The sequence below is a fragment of the Numida meleagris genome, chromosome 2, assembly GCF_002078875.1.
Source record: "Numida meleagris isolate 19003 breed g44 Domestic line chromosome 2, NumMel1.0, whole genome shotgun sequence".
NCBI classification, from domain to species: domain Eukaryota; kingdom Metazoa; phylum Chordata; class Aves; order Galliformes; family Numididae; genus Numida; species Numida meleagris.
Window position 1 is genome coordinate 119,810,183 of NC_034410.1, and position 13,560 is coordinate 119,823,742.

The 13,560-nt window shown below is 40.1% G+C and overlaps 1 protein-coding gene across 5 annotated transcripts in view; it reads right to left on the reverse strand.

The window, feature by feature from the left end:
• The window catches only part of PAG1 (phosphoprotein membrane anchor with glycosphingolipid microdomains 1), a 105,198-nt gene that overhangs the window by 49,585 nt on the left and 42,053 nt on the right, over positions 1 to 13,560 (reverse strand). The window contains exon 1 of one of the 5 annotated variants that reach the window (XM_021386614.1): positions 4,002 to 4,025. The exons of the other annotated variants lie outside the window; for them this stretch is intronic. The gene's annotated coding sequence lies outside the window, so the exon portion shown is untranslated. Of the gene's footprint in view, positions 1 to 4,001; positions 4,026 to 13,560 lie in introns of those variants that run through there. 5 annotated transcript variants of the gene reach the window in all.

Below are 13,560 nucleotides of genomic sequence, written 5' to 3' on the forward strand. Positions count from 1 at the left end.
GAAGGGAAGGGAAGGGAAGGGAAGGGAAGGGAAGGGAAGGGAAGGGAAGGGAAGGGAGGAAGAATCCACCTATATAAACCTTGATTTAACCACAGTGAATTGAGATAATGTTTAATATTGGAAGACTAATTTCAGGAAAAATGGGATAGAATATCACCAGCTCGTAGCTCTTAGTCTCTTTGATTACCCTTCAAAAGTGGAAATTGTTTTAAAAAGCAGAAAAAAACAAGATGAACAACCTTAATTCACACCAAAGATAGATAAAAGGTAGGCTGATTATTCCAGACATTTCTTTATGCGATCAAGGCTGTCTGCAGCATTCTCCAAAGCATCCACAAGACAAAGCAGAGCACTGCCTCATGTGGCACTGGCCTGATACGTAGCAATACTGCCAGAGTTTGACCTGTGTTATGACCATAAAAAAACAGCTTAAAGAAGTGCAAAAACTAAAATAAAACAAAATTGCCAATTTTCCTTTCTTGTATCTGTTCATAAAGGTTCTGTCCTGCTTTCCTCCCAGGACTCCTGAGCATGGGAGCTGGCAGACAGTGCAGACGGGCAGACAGTCAGCACACAGCACCACTGCTCTGGACCAGCACCTGCACAGGAAGCACAACCTAGGATGTCTGTACATCTCCATTTTCAGAAAATAACCTTTTACACCACTCTTATCAGCAGGAACTGAGCAAGACACTTCAGAAACTCTGCAAGGCCAGGTGGACTGCAAGAATTTTTTGATCTCTGAATGCAGCTTCTGTCAGTTTTTCAGAGAATCATAGAATATCCTGAGCTGAAAGGGACATGCAAGGAACACTGAGTCCAACTCCTGGCTCCACACAGGACCACCTATAAATCAGACTTCATGGCTGACAGAACTGTGCAAATGCTCCTTGAACTCCAGCTCAGTGCCATGACCACTGCCTTGGGGAGCCTGTTCCATGCCCACTGCCTTTTCCTAACCCCCCACCTGACCCTCCCCTGACACAGTTCCATGCTGTTCCCCCTGGCCCTGTTGTTGCCCCTCTGCTCCTGTGAGGAGCTGCAGCCGCCATGAGGCCTCCCCTCAGCTCCTCTCTCAGGGCTGAGCACCGACAGACCTCAGCCACTCCTCATATGCCTTGCCCTCTAGAACCTTCACCATCTTTGTAGCCCTCCTTTGGACAGTCTCTAATAGTTTTATGTCCTTTTTGTACTGTGGAACCCAAAACAGCACACAGTACTCAAGGTGAGGCCACTAAGTTGCTAATGCACCACAGGGTTAGCGCAAGCCTGCTCCCCACCTCCAGACTCTGCACTGCAAAAAATACACCAGACAAAACAGCAAACAGGGATGAGATCAGCTTAAATGAGCAAGCTTTGCCAGAACATGTAACTGCACATCACAGAGGATCACATTAGCCTGCCTATAAAACCCCCACACCTAACCAATTCCTGAAATGCTTGTTCAGTATTTGCATTAAACTCATGGGAACTATTCGGGTGTCACTAGGCCACCTCTCCCACACCAAAGCAGGCAGATGGGACAGATGGATAGAAGACAGATGCTCTCCATGAGGCCTGGGGGGGACACAGACGCTAAGAGGCCCCGTGCACCCACACCTGGGCCCAGCCCAGCTGCACAGCTCCTGCCTTCTACCGCAGGTGGGCCCAGAGATGGAGGTGGCCCAGCTCTGGAGCTGTCAGCTACTGCAGCACTGAAGGTGGTTTTGTGTAAATAGTTCAAGGCTACTCAAATTCATCTTCCCGAGCTCACTGCCCTCCACACATTTTCTAATGGATTTCATTATGGTTTTTCTCCTTTTTCATTGCGGAGGGGAAAGACAAAATAGGAATTCTCCTTCACTATCACTTTTAAAGACAGATGCTTAGTGTGGCTGTCAGCATCCTCTCTGAACGAGACACCAGAAGTCACAGTGAGCCAAAGCCAGAAATCTCTGCTCACCCAAGTCTGCTTAGGAACAGCAGCTTGGCAGGCTTTTTTTTGGCCCACCAATCCATGTTTCTTTAAATGGGAAGCATCACTGCCTACAATCCCATTCACACAGAAGAATTTTGTTCCATGATAAATGGCTAATCAGTCCAGAAAATTAATCTCTTTCTCTCTCCCTTTTTCTTTTCTTTCCAAGCTTCAGAAGACAGCAAGAAAATAAACTCAGTGAAGTTATCTCACAAGTTTAGGACCCTTGAACCTAAGACACAGGCAAGCAGCTAGTTACATTTCCAGATGAAGTAGCCATCTATCATCCAGTGTAACAGTGTCATGTGCTTTCAGAACTGGCAGACAGGGATAAGGTCTTCTGCTAGTTGTGTCCCACCACCTCGGACTTCCTCTGTCCTGTGTTCCCATTCTTTTCTTTAGCTCCTTGCTGCAGCCTCATCCTTGTTCATCCCCCCTCCAGGAGCTCTAGCCTCCTTCTGCCCAAACCCAAAGTGCCAGCAGCACTGGATCCTCCATTCAGCACTGGATCCACACAACATGAACATACGTTCACACTTCATTCACACTTCACGAGCATCTCTCAGAACGAGTAGGAAATTGTTTCAGGTGACCCCAGCTTTGCTCTCTCTGCCCTGCTGGCTAGAAAGTGGTTAAAATGGATGGGGAAACCACTGCAAATAACTTGAAATAACAAACCCTACTGTGTTTCACACTTTAAATCCTATTTGGTGGTGCAACCAAGGTTCTGTGGACATGTAGTGGCACTGGCACTGTCCTCAGGCTGGGGACAGAGCAAGGCAGGGCTCAGCAGGGGAGGACAAGCCAGGACAGGCAGTGAAACCAAGACAAAAGCTCTCTCCTAAACCTGCTTTCACGCAAGGACCTCAGCTTTTGAGCCAAATCTTTCCTCTTTCATTTTTCAATCCCTGCCCTGAGCATCGGTACAGTAAGACCTTCCAGGCTGAGCAGAACTGCACTGCATCAACATTCATCCAGGAGATCCTGGAGAAAGTTCATTTATTCTTTTTTTTCAGCATTATCACAGTTAATTGGAAACATCTGTTACAAATATCTGTATGCCAGAAGCATCCCAATCTACCAGGCAGCCTCTGCAGGAATACCCACTCTGTCCTTTCTGAATAGGTTTCGCCAACGGCATCTTTATTATCAAAGAAAAGACCCTGTAAGAATAATCAGCCAAAAGCAGAGTTTAAATCATCCCTACTCATATTCACACAAAGCAGTAACATATGTTGTGCTGTCACAGCTGTGAAAGGTATTTTCACATCCTTGTTTGGCTTGTAACTGCTTTCTTGCAATGAAGCAGGTCAAGGAGCTTCGGGAACACTGCATTCCTCTAATGCCCCTATAGCATCCTTAGCCTAATGTAAGACTGCAGTGAGAATATTCAAGTACATTAAATTAACATTTTACATTTGAATTTAGATTAGTGTCAATATATTACATTAATGTAAGCACATTGTTTAATGTAATGTGAATGTTGAATATTTGCATAACTATTTATGTAAATAAATGATAATTATTTGAATGTCCATTGGAAAAAAATTCCTGTGGGGATAGAATACAGCTTAAGTACGAAGTTTTTGTAAATCCCAATAAACATATTCATTGAGACATACTGAAAATCTGGGCTTGAACTTGCAAACACAGGATTTCTAAATAGGTTGTCAATGATTATGAAAAAATGTCGTGCAGGCTGGACGTTCTAAATATTATTAGCCCTGTGACTGTTGTAAAGAAATTTCTTTTTAATAGGCTGAAATATGAGACATGCCATTTTTAATAGAAGGACTCTTCAACAATTCCTTTCTAATGAAAGAAAATCACAATGTCAAATTATTATTTTTAGGGAAAAAGATGAACAAAGACATTCATATTAAGGAGTGATGTGATTTTATCTAATCTTCAATGAAGTCTGCCCAAACCAGAATGATGTCTTTAGTGCAGAGCTTGTTCACGACAGCTGGAGACTTCAGTGGCTCTAAGAGGCAGCACAATGGAAAAACTTGTTTAGAAAGGTAAATAAAGAGTCATAACTTACAACTTCCAAACACATCTTTGCAGCAGATGCTCTTCCCTGAGATGCCAGACTAGGAAACTTTATTCAAGGAAAAAAAAAAAAAGAAGAAAAAAAAAGCTGAGATTTTGAGCCAGATTTCTTCTAAATAAATTACTATGGGTAAAATTTTCATGCAGATGGTCATTATGAATTCTTATCTCAAACCAGATTAGAAACAGATTTCACTTTACATGAAGATCAGAAGTCAATTTTCTGTAATGTAATCTTCTTAGATCCTTCCCCTGCTTCATGGATAAGAATGGCTGCACATTTATATTTTAGCTATGTGGGAATTAACATCTCTTTGTTGGTATCATTAAGAAGTTCCATGTTATGGTGAAGCAACTTTCAGCAATCAGACAGAGAGAAGTGTTAAAAGCAGAGGACCAAGTAGTATCTGGATATCTAAGAGAATCATAATGCTGACTATAATAATATAAAAATAATAAAATAGACTGAAATGATTGTAAAAGCATGTATTTCCTTACTCCTGAAACAAAAAGAATAGTTCCCATGCTCCATTATAATTACAATAACATGAGAATTTTGGGACGGATCTTCTTCATCTCGTGTAATAGGTTTTGGAGGACCATCATCACCTTCATCTCTCACATTTGAGCACACTAGCCTGTATCTCCTCCTGCCTTTCTTAAGAAGAGGTAGTTATCTTATTCCCTAAGTGGGACACTTTCATTTTATTTTATCCCTGTGATTATCATTTGTACTAAAATCAAGAGATATTAAGCGAATAAACCCATGAACCTCAGTGTACAACTTGAAGTTCAATACTGGTTAAGTAGTGTTCTTGAACTCTCACCATCCTCCCATATAAAAATTAATACAATTGCTCTACAACTTTAAGGCATCATTAACCAGAAAATTACACAGTAAAGTGCATAGTTACTGCATACATTCATAGGTCTTTGTGCCACAAAAGATAAAACTGCAGATACCTGTCTGTGAGCCTAAATTCTGCTCAGTTGAGCTGTAAAGCAGATTTATTTCAGAGAAGTGATGGTTTGGTTGATGGTGCCATGGCTTCCTCTGTACCTTAGGGGAAAGCCCCAATTAAACTTTTCCTATGTACTGCAGAAATGCAGAAGCTGTACTCATGCACAGGTGGAGGATGTGCCATTTCTGTTGGTGTAAAACAGAACTAGATGAAGGAATGAAACAAGAAAATTGCACATTCTTGTTTGTGGCATTGAGTCATTCTTGATTCTCACATTTGTTGGCTTGCCATGCTGCATGTCTGACACAAAAGACATCATTTTACTCGCAAAGCAGAGTAAATCAGCAAGTAAAATTCTAAGAAAAGCAGTAGTAAAATACATTCAACACCTTCCTAAAAATACATATTACACCTGCTTCAGCCATGAAATCTTCATTAATGTGCTTAACATACTTGAAATAAATAGTCATGTAAAGGGTAAACAACGTAAGCACGGAAACTGGGTGAGAATAATCTTAAGGGAAAAAAAGAACCAGATGCTTTTGCTACTTATACATAGGATACAACCCAAGTAATGATAACCATTGTTATCGTTGATCCAAAAAGAAAGCTTTGCATGCTTGAGGTGGAATAAATTGTCATCCCTGTTCTTCTCTTGCTTGCCAGTTAAAGAAATGTGAGCATTAACATATGAATGGACAAAACAAATTGCTGGATTTCCTTTTTATTCTTAAGTTCTGTTTTTTTTCAAGGTTAAGGAGAACAGAAATCATGATACATGCTTTCTTCTAAAATCCACAGATCAGCACAAACCTCAAAGGTCCACACGCAGTAACAAAAGATGAGCAGTGAGTGGGATGGGGGAAAAAAGGGCATCAGCCCTGATCAGAGCACTTCAAGCATGGCTCTGGTCTGCTGGTAGGACTGCAGGGCAACCCTGGGCCCACACAAGCAACCCACCACATCCTCCTCTCATGCCCATGCTTCCCATTTCATATGCCTGATATTTTCCCCAGCATCAGCATCAAAACAGCACCAAAGCCATGCTTTGGTCAGAGCACTGACAACAAAACTAAATATGCAGCTCTGCTGTCAGCACAGTACTTATCTCCAGTGTGACTGGTGTCCAAAGTTAACTTGTCCAGAAAACTGAATTAAGCTTGCCTTTTGGAAGGCACCACGTCAGCATGGCACATGGTATCTGCACTGCAAAACCAAGACTTGGCTCTCTATCACCTCCTGCAACTTCTGCCTCAAACTTACTCCAACTCCAAGCTTTCCCGTAAGCGCCAGATACCATTCCATCTAATGTTCATCTGCGTTGACTTCAAACCATTTCCACAGGGAACTTCCATGGCTGGTGGAGTTTTTCTCCTTGGAGACTACTCTGAAAAGCAGCCTGGACATGGGCCTAGGCAGCCTGCTCTGGATGTCCTTGCTTGGGCAGAAGTTTGACCAGATGTCCCTTCCTACCTCAGCCTTCTGGGGAGTCTGTGAAACTGCTGAAATTTCCTATGCAGCAAAGATGGTCTTCCAAGAAGTAAAACTACGTGCTCTAGGAAGGGAGATTTTCTATTTCTCTGTAGGCAGGTCAGTATTTAGGTTGTGCTATTGCACAATGATCACCGATTAAAAAAAACGGAAGAGACTCAGCACATCGCTACAATAGCAAAGGAGCTTGGAAAAACAGATGCAGCTGACAGCTCTCCCTTTAGGAAATGCAGAAGCTGTGGTCTCTCACATGTTCCCCTTTTCTGCTGTGAAGAAAGACACATCTTCTTTTACACCGCCCATAGCATGCAGACACATTATACCACTGAGGAATGCTCCAAACATTCAGAAGCAACCAGCAATTTAATTAAAACATTCACACATCCACAGACACATGAACATCCCATTCCTCAAGAGAAACACCTTAACTAAGTACAGGAGAACAGAAAATTCCCAAATCCCTTCTATAAACTGAAGAAAAAATCATCTTAGAGATTATTTTTACCTCCGCTACACCAGGAAAACGCTGATCACAAACCTGTGGGATTATCAGTGACTGTCTCCTATTTTGTGGCCCCACTTCACTCCTTGCTCATTTGCTTCCTTGTATGTCATTAATGTAATTTAACCTAAATAGCTCTTTTCTCTCCCAGGAGTTTGCTGTACTCCTGTATATCAACCCTCCTGGAGACAGCAGCATCTCAGCCCTTGTTTTTTTGGCTGAACAAACCAAGCTTTCACAGTGCCTTTTGGTACAACACATGATCCATCATTTCCCCAGTTGTCCTGAGAGCCCTTCTGCGCACCATTTCCAGCTAGAACTCACCATCTGTCTTTAATGTGCATGGTACACACTATTCTCACTGTGCTTTGTCAACACTTTAAAATATGTTGTTAATACTTTCCTATCTCTGCCAGAAATACCTCTCTGTTTAATAAGATAAATGTAGGAGTACGTTTATCTTATTAACAGCAGCAGCATATCCGATCTTAGACAGAATCCTAGGCTTAAGATAAGTCAGAAGATGTAGGATCCTGGTCTCTTGGATGACCTAACATAGCTGTGTTTACTTTTGCATGGTTTTCAACTGACGAGCTTTTAGTTCCCAGGCTAAATTCACATGGTTATTCCCCAAAAGCATGACCTTGCACTTTACACAATTACATTTCATCCCAAGCCTATTACTCCAACTTGGCAGAAAAACTGATCCTTCTTTTATGCTGTTATGATCCTCTTCTGAAATGCTAGTTACTCTTATCTCTGAGTCATCTGCTAATCCATAAGTGCACTGCTTCTTATTTGTGCCAATGAGGGGAAGATACTCAATGTATTTCATCTCCTTTGAGAAACATAATTAGTAGCCTCCCCTTGGCAGCTGCTGGTACCACTGCTGAGGTGTCTATTTGGCACCAGCACAGCTGGCTCAGGCTGAAGGGGACAGTGCCTGACTGGGATGGAGCTCAGTTTCCCCACAGCAGCCCATACAGCGCTGAGCTTTGCACCTGGAGTGCTGATGTCGTACCAACGCTTTGGCGATTGCTGAGCAGTGCTTGCACTGGTTGGATTTGATGATCTTAAGGGTTTTTTCCAACCTAAATGATTCTAAGATTCAAGAGAAGTGTTGCCATCTCTTCTCTATTCAATTTTCTACCTACCTAAAATTTCTTTCATAAATCTTCTCTTACCATACTGATAATTCTCCATTTGGGTGCCATATTCAAGTTTTTTATCAAAGTTGAGGTGGATTACAACCGTTGCCTTTCCTCAGCAACAGAACAAAAGAAGATGAAACAGCTACCCTTGATGCAATACACTTGTTAACTACTTTTTATCTCATTTTCCATTTGCTTCCATGATTTTGTTATCTTGTTCAAAATTTGCTCTAAAATAATACATATTGTATTATTTTCCAAATCCCCTTTCCCTGGCTCTATCTCATAATTGGACAAATAAATTTTTATATTTCTCATTTTCATTGCCTGTCATTTAATATATTTAGTAGAAACTCTGCCATCTTGTATATCAATAAATGTCCATCCAGGCAGGAGCAGAAATGCTTTTCAAGGTAAAATTTGATAACTTCTCCTAAAACACTCCTAATCTTTGGAAAAGAGGCGCTGCATGTAAGAATCGTTGATTATTGTGTTTTTCCAACCTGTACCTGAAACTGCATTACTGTTCTTAATGTTATGCTGCACTATTTTTTTTTACAGTTAAAATTGCAAATGGGGTGTCCTCCCCATAACTTAATCAGAAAGGTTAGCAACGTCAGATTCTCTTCACGCTCTAAGTAATTGTCCAGTTCTCAATAAGAAATTTAATTTCTCTCATCTGGAGCTAATGTGTACAATGTTACTGCATTTTGGAATTAAACCCACTTTTTCAGCTGCTGTTTTAAACATCAGCAGAGTTTGGAAGTGAAGCAGTCTTGTCTCACTGACATATCCTTGCATAAACATTAACTTCAACAAATGAGTTTAAGCATTTTCAGCCACTAGCTGTGGCACTCAGCAGTCTCTCCCACTACACAGTAGCCCACAACCTAATTAGCAGCACTGCAAATATTCTAGGTATCTACTGTTGTAATGCCCATAGATGTAATTAGAAGCGTGCGTGTGTACACAGATATGGATGAAGAAAAGAGAGAACAAACGTACAGCTCCAACTGGTGCCTTTATTAACTCATTCTCAGTAGCAGTATCATATACAGGGTTAGTGTGAGGTTAATGTATACCCCACACTGTGACCTTTCTTACTGAATTTAATTGCATCCCTACCAAGAATAGAATAAAAATGAAAAGGCACACACTGATTGATTCTCTTGCTTGCAGACCACAAGAGCTCATTTCAACAAAACCTTGCCATTAAATTTACAACACTACTGAAGAAGTGTTTCAGATGATGTACACTGTAATCTAATTTTTGAAACAATTATACCAAAGACTCTCCACCATAAGCCGCAAAATCCCCATTTTACCTCTTCTGTAAACCCTCTCCATTGCGTACAGCATGATGTTTCAATTGTTATTGTGCTTAAAATATGTCTAACACCGTTAGGGCTTTGCTGCCAAGCATTAAATAGCACTTTAAGCATTTTGCCCCTGGAATCTTCAGGGACTTCACTAACTACGAGTCAAGGGAAAAGCAAAGTAAAAAGAAAAGAGAGGTCATCATGGATCTAAATGCGACACAGACTCATGATAGACACTTCCACTATACACGTGCAACATATTCAGGTTTCACAAAAATTTTACTGCCCTTACTTTAGTAAATTTTGGACAGGTATCTTTGTGAACATACCAGTGCACTGTGAACTGGTGGGAGACGGGAAATTTTTAATATTTTATGCAGTGCAATTGCTGTATAAAGTATGATATGTTTTGTTATGAAGGGGTTTATTCTAAGCTTAATTCATTTTCTTTTTGGCCAGATTAGATTTCTTTGCTCATTCTCATTATTATTTAAAAATGATTTTTGCAATTTTTTCAGACACTGAGTAGTGACACTACACACTGCAGTAAAAATACCCATGGAAATCCCTGAGATATGTGTTTGTTTAAGGCAGATTCCACTAGAAATGGATGAAAGTAACAGCCAACCACACCAAAATTTCATTTTTTTTTAAAGGAGGTGATAGCAGAAACATTTTGTTATTAATGTATTGGGTTTTTAGCTGTTGCACTCATCATGGCCAGAATGACTCATTTCCATTAACACACTGAGCAGCACTGTGCACAGCTGAACAATCAGCTGGATCAGTTGTGTTTAGAGGAATGGAAATTTGGATGAGTCCCAAATTACAGCAGACCCAAGGTCCCATTTGCCAGCAAATCATTTGAAACAGAAATGACTTTAAATGACAACACTAAAATTAAATTTGGCCCATATTTAACTTGCCCATTAAAAATAAATCTTTAAATGCCACTCAGTGAGGCTCAGATGTGGATAGCCAAAATGACCATGTGGTTGGTCACAGCCCACCTCAGCAATATCCCAGAGCTGGACAAGCTACAATGGCTGTGCAGTTAAGGCTGAACCTACCCACTCAAGAAAAGAGAAAATCGCCATTATAGCTACTCCATTTCCACAAATCTCCGATACAAAGGTACCGAGAGTGCCATCAGGAGGCTCAGAAAACAAAATGAGGACAGAGGCAACAGCAGGCTGGGATGGACCTGGGACTAGAGGGGTTTCACAGATCTCTGAGCAAGGAGTCAGCCTTAAGAAAGCAGTTAAGAGCCCACTGTAAGCCTAAATTCATAATTTCTCGTTTAATTAATCAGAATGCATGCTCACTGCACAACTCCATTAAGGCAAAGACAGAATTAGCCTCATCACACATGCAACAGCATATGTCTTTCAATATGCACTGCAAAACAGATACGGAATGGAAAACATGACTTTTAGCTTCCTATTCTGTCTACTGGTAAAGAAAACATTCAGAAAACTCTGCATATCTTCACGTAAATATCTTCAATGTAAACTACTCTGTGCAAAGATAAATATCAAAGTTATGTGTGTGATGCTAGATAAGTAGCAAAAAAATATTAAAAGAATGGGAAGGAAATAAAAACAGAATCTATAAAGAGAAAAAAAAATACACAACAGTTTATTTGTGTTCCCAGGAAAGTCTAAAGCCAAACTTCAGCATTTTCTTTTGGAGGTAACTTTCGGTGCATCGAGAGCAAACTTACATAAACTGCTGGCTTTTCCTCTTAGAATATTCAGGCAGTCTGCACATTTTTTTCTTCTTTAAGAAAATAAACATGAAAACCAATGCAGGAAGAACTCCGCACAGGAGAAGTACAGAAGAAATGCAAATACTTTGTTATAATAATAAATGAGATCTTGGCCAAGCGGAAAGGCACACAAACTGCTGTCAGGTTGGGAGTGCTTGCTAGCCATTCTTCAGGAGTGCCAGACACAGAAATTGACCCTTGCCATCTTCTTGGAGATCTGCTGTTTGTGAAGACAGTCAACTAACAGTTTTCTTCCATGAATGTCTTTATGCTATTCCTCAACTAGCTCAGGGAATTGTGCTGAAGTTGCTGCAGCTAACATACGGCAAACAGGACAAAAAGCCTGAATGCTGGAGAATAGCATAGGTCCCTTTTCCTTGAGAAACACAGAAACAGTCACTCTGAAGTCTGATTTGAGCTAAGAAAGCAGCAGCAGAATGGATATCAGACAGTAATTATCTTTGGTGAGCATCACTCACCAACTCAGAGGAAGCATGGTTTTCTGCCTCCAAGGAGGGGTGCAACATGTGCTCATTAATGGCTGTTTATACAGATCGACACTACTGCTGTATTTTTTTCCCCCTTAAATGAAGTATTTCATGACCTAAGTATTGAAACCAACACTGCCAAAGCAGCATTATTTGAGCAGTCAAGTTAAGTACACGCACGTTTGAAAGATCAGATCTTAATGAGGTTTTTCGGTTGTTTTTTTGGCACGAATACAACAAACACTTCAACACAAATGTAGCTCTGCCCATGCAAAGTGAAGGGCTCTGCTCATATAATTAGCATCTACAAGCACAAGTATTTGTTTATAAGAAATGAACAAATCATTAAAAAAATATTAGACTATTTCACAAATAGACTAATTAGTTCTGAAATCGCTGCTTTCTTAAACCACGTGACCAAAATGTAATCTGTTACCCTTCATTTCTCAGTTTCCATTGCAATGAATCCTGCGAATCTGACACAACCTCATTAAAACCAAGAGACTGTTGGTCAAATCTTTGCATGCGGTGAATGGAATGCAGTGCATCCAAATGAAAAGCAGTGTATTGCCATTCCAGTCAATAAGGCTGGAGACCAATCTGTACCTTTAATTTCCTCATCACAACGTCAACTTACATCATAACCTCAGTCGGCATCAACATACCTTAATACAAGAGCAAGACAGCCTGCTAGCTCACAGGGTACCTCTGATAACGAGAACACATCCAGTGCTCACCTACATTAGTTTAAATTACCAAAGGTGACTCTAGATTTATCACATTTCTTTTGTAACTGGTGAAAATCTGAATGTTTTTCAGTAGTATGTCACCTAGTGAGAAAGTTGGTATTAGAAATATTTCCTGTTGTAGCTTAAGATTTGGAGGTGAATAAAAAGAGCAGAAGAGATACCTGTTCCTAACCAAAAGCCACTAATTGACTGCATTAAACAATATTCATCCAGGATGTGTCAAATGTGACCGGAGATTGGGTTCTTGGTGCCAACAGGGAAGTGCCTGTACAAAATACACTACACTGGTCTAGACTAATTTTTTCACTTTTTTTCAAAAGGTCCAGTTTTGCTTTTGTATGATAGAAAAGCCAGTTTCAAATCTAGAATTCTGCAGCAAAACAAATTTCGTTGCTTTTTTTTTGTCATTGTTGTGGACCAGTTACAGACAAAAACAAGCAAGCTTCCATGAGTCCCCCGAACTATAAATGCACAACAGAAAACTGAATATGAATTCTTAATAGCATCTATGTAAAAGCTTGCCTAATTATTACTTCAAATCCCTATTAGTATCTATTTCTTCATGCCTTGGATTACTTCTTACTTTTTCTGCGCATTTTTTATGTTCAGAATCATTTAAACTTACTTATGGCATCAATAAGCTATACAACAACAAGGCAACTTACATGGCAAAACCGAAATGAATATGAAAGATCTCAAATATATACTGTAATATTGTCAGAAACTGGTAGAGGCCACAGAAACATGATGGTAGTAATAAAGGCAATAAAATGAAGCTATATAAATACCTATTTTTATTTTCAGAACACTTCCTGAAATTATGAGACCACTCTGGCTTTGTTTTTCACTCATCACTTCTATGTCTTGTCAGAAGGGAGTGCAAAAACACCAAAATCAATATTCTCCTGCTAGCAAAGACTAATAGATCTAAACTAATTGCAACCATCTACATTAAACTACTCCTTAGTATTCTACTGTAGGACTTTACCAAAGATAAAGTTCTAAACACACAAATAAAGTAAAAATACATGATTTCTTTTAAAGAGAACTTACCTCAGAGCAGACTTTTGGCACAAAATGGAGAGGATTTGATGCTGCTGTCATGCAACAGCTCCTTACCA